The 12,017-nt window shown below is 41.4% G+C and overlaps 1 long non-coding RNA gene across 1 annotated transcript in view; it reads left to right on the top strand.

Annotated features, from left to right (window-relative positions):
- The first annotated feature begins 2,331 nt into the window (after nt 1–2,331).
- LOC114015637 (uncharacterized) overlaps nt 2,332–12,017 on the top strand; it is a 270,614-nt gene continuing 260,928 nt past the window's right edge. Inside the window, exon 1 of the long non-coding RNA XR_003559672.1 lies at nt 2,332–2,443. This is a non-coding gene — a long non-coding RNA (uncharacterized LOC114015637). The remainder of the gene's footprint in view (nt 2,444–12,017) is intronic.

Below are 12,017 nucleotides of genomic sequence, written 5' to 3'. Positions count from 1 at the left end.
AGCTTGACTCAGAGAAGGAAGAAAAACATGAGCTTTGCATCCAATTTGCATGGCCTTGGGACCATGTGTAAGCTGTGATCTGCTGTCTTGTATCAGCTGGGGTCTCCTAGGAATTGCCTGCAGCAAAGGTTGGGACACCTGCCTGTCCTGCCTGCCTGTGTGCGAAGCATGGAAAGTGGATAGAGGAGTAGTGAGCATCTTACTGCAACTGTATTAATGTGGTCTGTGTAGCACTTACCTGGGAAATGCTTTGGCTTTCTGTGAGGATGTCCTTTTCTAAGAATTGACCTTAACGATGATAATGCTGCCATTTGCTAAAATCCGTTATTTTTCACTGCAAACCCTAAGTGTGTAAATGCTTAAGGTTTTCTGTTTGATCTTGCTAATGACCTACAGAAGATTTGTTTTGCCTGCCCTTGCACTTCTTGTTCCTCAGTTTATTGAAAGTCCTACACTTAATTACAAACAGCTGCTGTTTTTTTCAGAAACATGCACGTTAGAGACATCAGCACTTAGAATTATTAAATGTAGCGTGATGTACCATTTAGCGTACTTTCTGCCTGATGCCTGTAACTGAACAAACATGTATTTGTGTGTTCTGCACCTTCCAAGAATGACTGGGAAACTCCCTTTTGCCTGTGCTTTGGAAAAAAAAGTCCTGTCTTTGCTGGTTTTGTCTGATGTCAGCAGCACCAAAGCTGGGTTATGCAGTTACCTCCCTATGGTGGAAAACACATAGCGTCTTTGTGTCTGCCGAGTGAAATTTGCTACATTGACAATGCAAGCCATGTGTAGGTTTGGTCCACATCACTGAGTGCATGCTATGTGTGCTGGCAATGGTACGGGAAAGAACACACTGGTATTTGTTGTGGTACCTGACTCAACACTGTGTGTTGGGCTGACACAGACGTATGACTTCTAGGACCTAATGTGGCTTCTGAGAGCTCAGTTGGGTATCTCTGCACAGTGCTGTGTACAATCTTGCAATAAAGAATGACACACCGTATGCAGACAACCAAGCGGTATCTAAACCCACAGGAACTTCCTTAACTAGTTGGCAGCGTGGAGGATGTTTCCATTTTTATCTCTCCATTCAGACCAAAGGAAGGTAGAATCTCACCATAGGATAATGTGGCTGTGGGTGTACGCAGGCTCTATCTTGAACAATTGGTAGGAGTACTGAAAAAGGAGCTGCTTTTGGAAGACATAACGTGGCACAGACAATGGACCAGGGAAGGGTGGGGGGAAGGGTGTGTGGACCTAGTAGCTCCACACATGAATTTCAGCTTCAGTGGTTTTGAAGTCAGTCTTGAGTAAAGCCCAGTTTATACACTAAAGTGTGATTTATGGCTAAGTTTAGATCACATTAATTAGGGTAGAGTCCAAGGTAAGACGATATTACCCATTATTTGTGAGCAAATATGCATTGTTCTATAGGATCCTAAAAGTATTTTTGGAGCACTGTTTGATATTTCCTACAGTAGTTAAACCTGAGTTCTCAGATATACCTGTATTCAATCGTAACCTGAAAAACAGTAATGCTTGCAAGTTTTAAATCCAAACAAAGCAGTATTTGGGACCGAACAGCTGGCCATCAATTCCACAGCATTAGTTCTGTCACAAATCAAATACATTGGAACAAAGGTCTTGTCACTAACTGTGCTTGCCATGTAGAGAATGCAAGTAATTCCATGCAATCATGCAATTTCATTACCAGAATCATTAGCTGAGGTACTGTGTGTTAATGGCAATTAGTTTCCTACTACTGTTAAGGGTTCATCATATACCATTGACATTAATTATTCTGTTTTGTCTTATTGACTTGCAAAATCACTAAATGATTCTTTTGTTACAAAATACCATGTTCACAGAATGTATTTGATGGAAACACAGGTCTACTCATCATCTTCATATCACTATCAAGAACTTGTCTTCTACCCTAGAATAATTCACTACAGAGAAGAATTGGAGAGAACAGGAGTTCTTGCAAATGGCTTTCAAAAGAAATTAAAGTTATATTTAAAGCATGTCTACTTGTCACTCATGCTTAGCTATCTCACAGTAGAGGGCAGAAGTGACTTCTTTTCAATTTGCAATTTTCAGGCTTGTAAATTGAAAAATCCACATCTGCCCTTTCTAGTTTAAGAAGGATTGACAACAGAAGGTCACATTTTCTAAATGAATATGTTGTGCATTACCCCTCATTGTATCGTTATTTTCAGGTTTTATATTGGCCCACTGCAACAGTTTTTTGAGCACCTGGTAATCATCAATGTAATTGTACTCACAACACCCTGTTATCTTTTGTTTAGAACTAGAAGACTCATTTGCAACAATTTTCTTGAACTTGTCTATGATTGCATAAGAAGCCTGTGACAAAGCTGTCAAGTTACTGTGCAAGTGGCTGGACTCTTGGTTCTGTCATTGGAGCATCTTCTGCAAGGTGGGACTCCACTGCTGTTTGTAAGGGTGAGGGTGCCGGTTTTACCTGCTCGCTCCCTGCATGCTTTCTGATCTATTGCTGTAAATTTGTTGACATATTAAAATACGTTTGAATGTCTTATAAGCATTCTGACTTCAGAGGCACTGACAATCAAAGGAAAACGGTCAACAGACACCAGCAGTCAGTTAGTGCTTGACAACAAACAAGAGCAGGAATTTGAGAGAAGAGCAGGTAGAGAGAATGCAAGAATCTTTGTCTTTACTTTTTGTGGAAGTAATGAATTTAGGTTGCACAGTGTTAACTAGACACCTGCTTTGCTCTGTCTGAAGACAAAAAAACAGGCTTTTCACTTGTCTCATTTTTAACTGCTAGGAGTAGTGTCAGGTGGCTTTGGGTGGACAGCGCTATCATGGCCTGCAATTAAAATCTTTCTGTTGGAATCTTTCCTAGACAGTGACAATCTAAGAAACAAAGCCATTTGGGAATACAGTTTGTACCAGGAAGGAAGAATAATCTGAGATGTATGACTTAGCTAAGTGACAATGAAGGGTCTTTGACATAATCAGAGAATGATTTTAAGGGTATGAGCATCAAGCAGGAAATAACTGTTCAGGATGGAATGAGGGATAAAATTAGGAAACGTAAGACTATAAAGTGGTCTCTCAAAGTAGATGGGGGAGGCTTATTAGAAACGAGGCTGGCAAATTTTTTTTGAAATTACTTTAAAAATTGACACGCAACCCAGTGAATGATGATTTTGCCTCTAGCAGTTGCAGTTTGTGAATGTCAGGGAGCTTGGGGTAGGGGTACCTGGGTGGTAGTTCAGAAGAATAGCTGAACAGCTTCAGCTCAGGCATGCACTGTGCACTAAAAAATGTGTAACAAATAGTTTTACAAGATGGAGAAGACAACCTAGAAGAAAAGATACTCTGGAGCAGAGGGATGGGTAAGAAAAGGTTAGCAGGAAGCATGGCTGTGCAGGCTTTTCAGAGATGGTCTGGGATGAAAATTGTGAATTGTGCTAAAAGGGGTGGGACAGGGAGGGATAGGTGTTGCAGTGGGGAAAGGCAGAGCCTGGAGATGTGCAGGGAAGCTGCGACAGGGGCAGTGTCCGAGCAAGTGGCAGTACAGGTGCCTCCCTTAAAGAGAAGCAAATGGGGCTGTTTGGAGAGGCTTGAGCCCATCGGCTGAGGAACATGGACTGGAGAGGTCAGGGAGAAAACAAGAAAGATTACTTCTGAAGGCAGAGGGCATGGTATGTGGTTGCAAAATCTAGTATTGAGGCTGTGCCTAAACCAAGACCTGAGAAACTCCATGCTTCGGTTCTTTTTCATATCAGCAAATTCATGTGTTTTGGGGAATTGAAAATTTCTTTTCAATTGCACTCTGCAATTTTCATCAGCTATTCAAAATTTTATAGAAAAAAATAGTCATGTTTTCCATTGGCATGAGGTGATATCAAGAGTTATGTGGATTTGAATGAGCTGCTCTTTATATTTGAAGTGTTTTAAGACTGTCTCTGTGCTTTTAAAACTCCTAAACTACCTGCCTGTTGGTGAGGTACCATATTTAGTGTTCCTACTGGAAGAAGGTACGTGACAGGTGTAATTTTGAGAGCCTGATTCTGTTCATGTTCACCTTGGTCTTATACCAGTGCAACTCCAGGGACTTGTCTGAGTGGGAGCAGGCTGAGGCTCAATATCTTGTCAGTTTATGATGGGAACAGTGTAACAGGATTAATAAATCATCTTCCTAGCTTAAAAAAAAAAAACACCAAAACCAAACAAACCCAAAAAACCCAACAACAAATACCACAAAAAACCCACAAAACCAAACCTGTTTGGATAATAAAACTTTTAGTAATGAAATAACCATACATAGTTGGTTTGCCTGAGGGTAAAAACGTGTCCATCTCTCTGCCTAATATGTTTTGCTTTTTTGCTTTAACCATCCATTCCTGGTATTTCTCCAGTGCAGAATCACAACCCTACACTTCTGCTGACTGGACAGAGGGTTAGATCAATGCTGGGCAAATTCTTGTTAATGAGGTCTTGATTCTTTGACATTTCCAATCAATGTTTGCTTGAAACACGTGGAGGGAGTCTGGTGTTACCAATCCAGTTCTCAATTGTTTCTCAAGTAGGCAATTACAAATATTTGTCTTGTGGTGGTGGTGTTGTGTGTGCCTGTTGTTTCTTTTGTTTTGGTGTTTTTTTTTTATGGAGGTCATAAATTTTTGTTGCTCAGTAATTAGCTCCTTAATATGCCATGGTCTGCACTTCAGTGAAAGCTTGCTTTTGTTTGTGTCCTTATTACCTTTTTAGAAAGAAAGTATCAGTTTATTCTACCAGACAGCTTCAAAGTCTCTTAATTAGTAACTTTTCCTAATTTAATACCTCAGCAGTGACTGAAAACAGATTATTCTTGCACGTGTACGTAATGCAACCAGAATTCTTATTAAATGTCAGAGGTGCACAACCAGGAACACGTGTACACCAGTTGTGCCACTACTCATTACGTTCTTCCAACATCGAATTTCTGGGGGATTGCACTTCCCTGTTACTCATCTAACTTCACAAAGCAGCAGCTCTTGTTTCCTGGGGGAATGAGGTAGCTACTCCAATGTTAAAACATTCCTTTTTGTCCTGTCTGGGCTGTCAGGAACAGGAACTTACAGTAATAACGGTCTGTGTATGTCCAGTGAAATAACGTCCTGTCTCTGAGAGGGCTGGATTGCCGTCAGGTGTTGAGCTAGGACATGTACAGTACAGATCACTGGCAGGTAGAGGTGTTTGCTGTTGTATTGGAGACAGATAATATCTTCTGTACCGGTAGGCATGTTTTCAGACACCTCGTTTCATTCAAAAACTCTTTATAGGTGCCTGTTCTTAATCCAGACTCTGTGACATCATTTAGACTTACAACACGGCGTAGCATTAGCACCTGCCTAGAGGCTTAACTCTAAGCTTGAGTTTCAGCCCTGGGAACTAGGAGTCCAAATGGTTAACACTGGAGTACCTGACTTGCAGTGCCTGTGTTCTGCATGGGATCTCACCCTGACAGTCTCCAGTTGTGGGAACTAGGATTGCCCCTGCAATCCCTTCAACGGGTCATTTTGAGCCATTCATTATAGCTACTGCAACTGTTATGAGAAGGGTTTGCCACATCTGGCTGGCAGTGAAAGGCCTCTGCTTAAAAGTTTTATTTTTGAAATGAAGCGTAGCTTAAGGCCTGATATGATAACTTTCAGTTAGTTAGAAAGAAATTTGCTGGAGGGCCAGCATTTTTAGAACAAACAAACCAGCGTTTGAAATTTGGCCAGCTAGAGCTCTTCCAGCAAAAGGTCACTCAGAGACGCAAGGGAAGAGTTGTTTCAGATGCTCCCTCTGTGATCTGACACTGAATTTTCTTGACATTGGGGATCCTCTGCATAAAAGAGAAAAAGAGCCAAGTTCTAAGGATGGGCTGACCCTCTAGCTGAATACAGCTGGGTCAGGCAGCCACAAAGCAACAGCCAGAATACTCACATAAATTGTGATGAATCACAACTGCGGTTTCTGAGAAGAAAAAAAATCCAAATCTACTGAAAATGAAAGATAATAAAATAAAATGTCTCTAATATAGGGTAATCATGTGCATTTGCCTTATATATCATGATTTATAGGGTCTTAAATGTACTTCCAATTGCTGTCCCTTTTATTTTTTGCAGTCTTAGAAAACTGATTGGTTGAACTTAGCTTTGAGAATAATGTAATGCAGCCAGCGTAGCTCTGCTTCCAAACAGATCCATGCTTTTTATTTAGATGAAAATATTCAATAAAATCCTTTTGTGCTGGCTTCGCTGTCCTTCAGGATAAATAAGTTCCCAGTACAATTAATAGCTAACCAAATATGAAGAATACTTGTTTGAGAGATCAGTGGAGAAAATGAGTCTTGTTGAATGCTGCAAATTGCTCTGGTAGTATCTTTTCAGAAATATAATACTGAGCTGCAACTGTAGTCAATTATCAGCTTTTCTGTACTATGCTTTGATCCTTATAGCAATTTTTTTTCTTTTGCTAGTATGCATACCCCCAAAAAAGAAATGCCTAATCTGCTGACTGTCTTGTGTGCAATATCGATTGGGCTCATTGATGCTGTGTTATCTAAGAATAAATTGGCATCAATTTTTTCCCTCTGATGCCTGAAGATTTTGTGTTCTTTTTAATTGTTGGAGGAAGGTCAGTACAGAGTGTACCCTCTGGCTTTTAATCTTAGATGGAAATGTCCTAAATGAATAGAAAACTGCATGTCAGCGAAATGAACTCTTGCTGAAAGCAATGTGTAGGCTTCTCATGTTTTGCGTTTGTGATGACATAAGCTTTGACCTTGGCCTGTATCTTTTTGAAAGAAAAGTAACATTTGTTCCCTTCAGCCTAATAGCAGCACTGATAGTAGGAGCTGCGCACTTGCATGAACAGCAGCTCCTGACCTACTGCAATTTGTAGCACTGGTTGGAAAAAGACTTTTTTTTAATATTGAAGGTCTGTTCTTTATAATTTCACAGTGATCCTAGCTTCTGTCTCTACACAGCCAAAATGTAAGTGGAAGAGACATACCACATTAAACCCCAATCACACATTAATTGCTTTGCCCATTTGGCTGTTCCTGTAGCCAGTCTGGCAGATGGAGAGCTGAACTTGTGAGTAGGACTGTTCCTACAGCCTAAAGGACTCTCTGAGCTTATCTCTTCTCTTTTCTCCCACCTACGGCTGGCAGGGAACAGGACTCCTCTGTGATCTCTCTGTCTTCGCCCCAAAGCCATGGGAGGAAGGGAAGGGATTCTGTGGGGAGAGGAGTCCTGTTTATATCTCCTTGAATGCCCATTGTAGTCTCTGCTGTGTCCTGAAACCCAGGTCTCAGAAATGGGAGGAAATATGGATCAAAAAGTATAACTCATAAACAGCTGACAGGATGGGGCTGTCATCATAGATTGTGGTGGGCCTTCTTGCGAGAAGGGCATCCATCCCAGAGAGATCCATGTCTGTGCCAGGCAGTGAGTAATCCTGTGTTGGTGCCCTGTGAGAGAAGATTGATTTTAGCATCTACTTCTGAAATTCTTTCAGAGCACTTGTATTAAATACTGTGGTTGAATGCACAGGGACAGAAGTCTATTTTCCCTCTACCCGAGCTCACCAAAAAATACGAAAAATCCTCAAGCCTGTTTCCCTCAGGGCTTTGGCTCCAATTTCCCTGTTGAGACAGGAGATTAATGAGTAGAAGAATACCTGCCCACCTGTAGGGAGGCAAAACAGGTGAAATACAACTGGTCCTCTGGTTTCCTTCACCCCCTGTCCCCCCAGTTTCTGCACATCCTGAGGTGAAACAAATTCAGTTTTCTTCTTGAAGCCCAATGAGGACAAGAAGAAAGTGGAACAACTGCAAAACTTATCAGCATATTTAAAAAATGGAGGATAAAACAGGCCTGGGAACATCACTGGGACTTTGAACAAAGCTGGGAAGTTTTACTGGTCTCTTTTTGCAGAGGTCTGTGTAAACAGTTGCCAGTGGGTGAATTTAGAGGTTTCCCTGGTCTGATACACCATTTCACTTCAGTTGTTCCAGAGGCTCAGGGACACTCTCAGGCAATTTTAAGTGGGGGATTTTTCATTCTCCAGTTTGACCATCTGCTTTTAACAATAAAAGGTGTGCAGCAGTTGATGAGATGTCACAAGGAAACACACAGAACACACTGGGCAAAATCCTACGAGCTTCTTATGTCTCATTTGTCCCCAGGCCTGCAGCCAAGAAAAGCTGTGGAGCAGATGTAAGCTCAAAAATGGGGGGGATTTGGTATGTTGAGTAACTGAAAGCTAAATACCTGTTTTCAGGTGTGAGCCAGCCAGGAGAAATAAAAGGCAACTATACAATGTTTATGGGAGTCTGTACCAAATCCACATGTAAAATCCCTAAACAGAAAGATTAAGGAGGACTTTATAGAGTTCTGTTTTATCAGCAAGAAGATGCGGCAGAGGTTGTGGTTTCTGCGTGTGGTTTAGCTCAGAATATCCAGGTGGGGTATGGGACATCTCGTCCACGGGTTCCTGGAGATGACTGTCATTGAGAAGTACTGTGTATCGAGCAAGTCTGAAACGTATGTGAACGCCAGATCTGTCTTGGAGCAAAGGTGGAAAAAATCCTCCAGCTCTAGCGTTCCATCCCACCAAAGTGGTCCAGGTCACTTTTCATCTTTCTTCATGTCCCTTTCTTGTTCTGTGGTTTCTATTGAAAAACGTGCTTTTGGCCTCACAGCAGGAGGTGTTAGAGAAAGAGAACTGGGTTCCAGTTTCCGTTTAAAGCTCCCGGATAGAGTCCCAAGTTTTCTTCTGTCTAATGAAATATAAAAACTGCAAGTCCATATGTCAGGCTGCAGAAGTGCCTTACTGTATACGTAGCATACCCTATTAGTGTTTAAAAGATGGGTCAAAGAGTGTAAAGGGAATATTTAGTTATTAATGAAGTGCCTTGATGGATACTAGATGGCAAGAACTGATCTATCTTTGGAAAAATAAGTTTTGAGAGTGTAGCCAGGAAAGATCAGCTGACTTATTTTTTTTTTAATGAATCGTGGTTCAAGTTAACACTGAAATCAACAGCTTGAATTTCTGACCTAAATAATTTCACTTTGCTTTCCCCAAGCCACCTTCCTCATCCTCTCTCTTCTCAGATGTCCTTTTTAACCTTCAGGCTCATCGACCTCCCAGCCTATGCCTAGGGACGAGATCGACGCTGCTGTGGGAGCCTCTCACTGGGGCATGGGGCTGGAGGGATGCTGAGGGTCTGAGAGACCACCGAGGTTGGTGATAAGGGTCCCAGCCCCCCTCTCTCATGCCTGGCAGTTGGGGTCACTCGGGCAGTATGTCAGGGAGCCAGGCACACTGGGGTTCTGACTAGAAACCACATTTGGGGTAACCTTGCTCTATCCGATCTCTTTGGTTGCAGGATGTGCTGATCCTATTGTGTTTGGGCTTTGTATGCTGCAGAGGCTAGAGCTTTCGGAGGAAAATAGCACGTACTGGAGGGGAGGTCAGTGAAGAGAAGCAGGCAATGTGTTTATGTAATAAATTCTGCTCCCTTTTCCCTTCCTTTGCTTGGCACAGTTGTTTCCAGAGGGACCCATAACTGTGAGAGGTATCTGCATGTGCCACAGCAATGCTGCAGCACTCCAAAGTTATGAAAAACTGAAGGGTGGCAGCAAGGATTTACTGCAGAGCTGTTCTTAAATAGTTACCACGGGCATTCATTTGCAGCGAAGGGGATTTTCAGGAAAAACTGAAAGAAAAAACAAACCAGTTCCTTAAAGAGAGAAAGGCTTTATTTGCTTAGGGAGCAGAGATTTTTTTCAGAGCCGTGCCTCATTTATGCATAGCAAGAATTTCCTTTGGTTTATGTAGAGCTAATTTTGGCGGATGCTTTCTCTAGTGATTAGTAACATTTTGTTAATGTTTTGTTGTGCTGTGTTAAAGCAAATGCAGTTATTTTCAGCTGGGCGAAGGATTAAAGAGCAGCATTTTTCAAATAACCCAGTTCAGTGGGATAAGGGAAAACTTGCAGAACTCTCTTACCATTAGCAGGAACCTGGCTGAAGCTGCATGCTGGGAGGTGTGCTGCTGCTTTACTCTCTCTTCTTGCAATTTCTTCTGTGCTAGAGCTAGCTGCTTCCAGCAGCTATAGTGTGCTCCCTTTCTTCCCCCATCACTGAAGTGGGGGTAGCCATGCCTGTTTCCCTGGAAGATGAAGCAAAGCTTGGACTCTCTGGGCCAGTGCCTGGCCACCTGCTCTGTGCCCCATCCAAGCTACTGGCCAGGTCTCGGGCAAAGCTTGTGCTGCATTTTTGATTCACTTACTTGGCACACCTGACACCAGATGCTTGAATTTATTTCTTCACTGTGTTGAGGTTTGACATGAGTTATGGCCATTCTCTTCCCTATTTTTCTTTTTTAGACTGTGTTTAGGAGAGCTGGATTTATTTTTCCCTTCCTGCAGCTCTTTAAATGCTAGGAACTCCACATAAAGTTATTGGTGTACTCCTGTCCTGTAGGCTTTGGGAAGTGAGTTTTTTTAGCATATGGGAAGATCAGACTTTCAGAGAGACTTCTGTGATGTGTTATGTGAAACACTTTGATTTCTTTTCTTGCAGAGCCTGTTATGGGTCATATTGCCCTGAACTGTTCTCTTTATACCCACCTGCTGTCTTGAGCTCATTTCCTTAAATTGAGAAAGTATTTGGGAAAGAATTGACTCAGAAAATAGTTCATAGTGATGCAATCCTGTAAGACTTGAAAAAAGTAGGTAAAAGATATTTTAAGTGATACAGCTGTTCATTTTTGACACCTGAACCTGCATCTGTAGATGTTTTCTCACTGGTACAGGTAGATCTGTCCTTGCCATGCTTGTTTGCTTAGTGCTTTTCTGAGGAATCCTGGACACAGATGTTAAGATGTACAGTAGTGATTTATTATGTGAAATGAAGAAATGGAGAGCCAGCAAAGTTTGCTTATAAATTGGCTCTCTAAGCACTGTTGGACTCTTCTTGTGTTTGTGCAGTGCATTTCCCAGTATCTCACATGCATGTTCAGCAATCGATACTCAAGCTTACTTTTCAGTTCTTCATTGTGAGTTCATGGCCTGCTAAAAGAAGCATTGGACCAGTGTTCTACTTGATCATCTGCTTATGCAGTTGTTGAGGAGAACTTTCAAATCATCTTTCTGCTCTGTATTATAAAATGCAGTGTTACTCCAGGCAGGCATCTTACTTCAACACAGCATGTCTCTCAGATTTTTGGAACAAACCCCATATGTAGTTCTGCTCTTTTCAGTAGAACCTTGTAACAACAGACCACTGGTGTTTCCCTGTACACGTTAATTTTGCCTCAAGAACCAATAAATGTTTCATGCACATTTAACAATCTAAAGAAAAAAGTGGTTGTGTTGTATTTCCTTTCATTAGATATTTCAAAAAGGATATAATGATGGTACTGTTCCCAAATCGTTCATGAAAACAAATACTAACACCTAATTATTGCCTTACGAACACTTTATTCTATGTGGCAATAATATTAAACTGAATAGTATTGATTAGACCAGAGGCTCGGTCCTGATCCAAGAAGTATCTTTCTTTCTCATCCCAGTTATGTTTTTTTAAGCACTTATGTCATTGTTGTAATGATAATTTTGTGATACAAAAGGAGTAGAATCCTTGTTAAAAATGCTTTCTTACTGATGTCGGTCAAAACTTTACTTGAGTTTCTAGAAGATAAAAGGTGGTGAATGAAATCATGAAGTCATCTGATGTCTTTCTCTACATTGTCATCATAGTAGTTTGAGGACTGGTAATGGGTTCATTTTCTAATTAGTATAAGTTATTTCAAAGAGTGGGATTGCAATCAAACTAGAAACCATTCATGGGAACGAAACAACAAATGCAAAAAAAAGTAAAATCAAACCAGCTGTGGCATTTTCCCAGTGACAGAGAAATGTGGTACATCCAGCAATGGGCTTACTTGTCTGAGGACCCATTGTGACCAGGCAGCCT

Source organism: Falco cherrug, chromosome 15, assembly GCF_023634085.1.
Source record: "Falco cherrug isolate bFalChe1 chromosome 15, bFalChe1.pri, whole genome shotgun sequence".
Classification (NCBI taxonomy): domain Eukaryota; kingdom Metazoa; phylum Chordata; class Aves; order Falconiformes; family Falconidae; genus Falco; species Falco cherrug.
The sequence above is the reverse complement of the archived record's forward strand: the minus strand, read 5'-3'. Positions and strand labels throughout refer to the sequence as shown.